General features: G+C 37.3%; 1 pseudogene; it reads right to left on the reverse strand.

The window, feature by feature from the left end:
* Positions 1 to 334: 334 nt before the first annotated feature.
* On the reverse strand, positions 335 to 1,273 carry LOC104682646 (annotated as a pseudogene).
* Between the last annotated feature and the right edge of the window lie 1,081 nt (positions 1,274 to 2,354).

The raw sequence follows: 2,354 nt of genomic DNA on the forward strand, positions 1-2,354 counted from the left end.
ACAGCTTGAAAACAGCAATACAGTTTTTCTGAGAAACAAACTTATTTACATCATTATTTAATCCATGTGAATATTATTAATGATATGATTCTTTGGGGACTAAAACTTAGGAGTGAATATAATGTTTGATTTCTATATATTATGTATAAAGTCTCTTTCTCTTCGAGGACAAATGTCACTCACTCTTCAGTGGGAACAAAATAGACCCTCCATATGGGCAACGAAGTTCTGTGAGAACTCAAAGTGATGCACAGCAGAAAGTCTCTTCTAATGAGGACTGCCTACTGTGGACTTTCAATAGTCACTTGGAAATTCTGTGTTTTAATAAAGCCACTTACGTAGTTTTTCTAAAACCCATAAATTGACCGAACACTCTCCTTATCGCAATCTTCATTTCCCTGTTCCTGAATGTGTAGATGAGTGGATTCAGAAAAGGAGTGAAAATTGCATCAAATATGGCTGGAAATTTATCCAGATGTATTGGAGGAGAGGGCCATACATAAAAAAAAATCAGTGGACCAAAGAATAAAACCACAACAGTAATATGAGCTGACAGAGTAGAGAGAGCCTTGGATGAGCCTCCTGAGGAGTGTTTCTGAAGAGTGACCAGAATGAAGATGTAAGAGAGGATGAGCAAGAAGAAAGCACTCAAGGAAATGAACCCACTATTAGCAGTAACCATGAACTCCAGTTTATAGGTATTTGTGCAAGCAAGTTTGATGAGCTGAGGTATGTCACAGTAAAAGCTGTCCAACACATTAGGGTCACAGAAGGGCAAGTTTATTACAAAAGCCAATTGGACCAATGAGTGAATGAGACCAATGGCCCAGGCAGCCACTAGAATCAAAATGCACATTCTTGGATTCATGATGGTCAGGTAGTGAAGGGGCTTATATATGGCAACCTATCTGTCAAAGACCATGGCTATGAGCAGCACCATCTCAGTGACCCCAACAGCATGGCTAAAGAAGATCTGAGCTACACAGCCACCAAAGGAAATGACTTTCTGTTTCCTGAAAATATCACAGATCATCTTGGGTGCCGCAATGGAGCAAAATATCAGATCAATGATGGAGAGGTTGGCCAGCAATATATACAAGGGGGAGTGCAAGTAAGGGTCAGAGGTTACAGTGACCACTACAATGAGATTTGCCATCACACCGGACACATAGAAAAGACAAGAAAAGCAAAAAAGAAAAATCTGAATCTCCCAAGAATTGGAGAATCCCAGCAACACAAATTCAGACACCATAGAGTGCTTGTCCCTGTTCATTTGATAAGTTCACTCTCATTTACCTAAAGAGAAAAAAAATGAGAAAATTCTAATTAATAGTATTCTATTAATAGCCTCTATGAAAAAGTATATAACCATGAAAGTCAGATATTACCTGAGCACCTCATGAATAACAAATAACATTATTTTGGCCACTACTGCTGCAGTTACATGTGACAGTAACTTAGCTGCCACATGAGCTTGCTAATTTAAGGGACAGTAAAATAGTCTGGTAGATTGGTACCCGTGTTTACCTGAGGAAATCACAAAGAAAGAGCATTTGATGTTAAACTGCTATATCAGTAAAATCAATATTCACCACCCTCTCCCTGGAGGAGTAATAAGTAATGATGTATACTAGACAGACAAAGAGGGCTATTCTGTGACATAGACTTTTAAGATCTTGTGACTCAGATTTCTTTGTTCAAGCCAGAAATTTTCTTTCCCTATTTTACACTTCTCAAAATATTATTTATTCTTTAATATCTAGATCAAATAGCACCTCATTTATCAAGCCTTCCTTAGGACCCACCAATATACCCCAATTTAGTTTCTATACCCGTTGGTCACATGTCTATTCCCCTATATGATTATAAACTGCTCAAGGATATAAATCATCACTCCTTTAATTTTTTATTTCCATAGTTTGCCCATACAATGTCTTGCAAATACTAGGTGATTTAAAAAGTTTTTGAATAAATAAACGATTAGGCTGAAGTAGTTCTTACCTAATAATTTCTTGTATTATGAGCCAGGAACTAAGCACTACGAATACAGCCAAGAACAAAATAGGTAAAAGTCCCTGTCCTCATAGATTTACATTTTGACAGAAAGAGTCAGACAATCAAATAAATAAATAAAGATATACAGGGTGTCAGATAATAATTTCACTGTAGATAACAAGTAAGCAAGGAAGAAGTATGAGGCACTAAGGGGAGTGCTATTATAAAACAGGATTGACAATAACATTCTTGCTGATGAGTTGACTGAGCAGAAATCTAAGAAGATGAATCACCAAGTCATGAGGGTGTTTGGGGAAAGAGTGTTTCAGGCAGAAATAACAGCAAGAGCAAAAGCTCTG

Source organism: Rhinopithecus roxellana, chromosome 5 (assembly GCF_007565055.1).
Source record: "Rhinopithecus roxellana isolate Shanxi Qingling chromosome 5, ASM756505v1, whole genome shotgun sequence".
Taxonomy (NCBI): Eukaryota; Metazoa; Chordata; class Mammalia; order Primates; family Cercopithecidae; genus Rhinopithecus; species Rhinopithecus roxellana.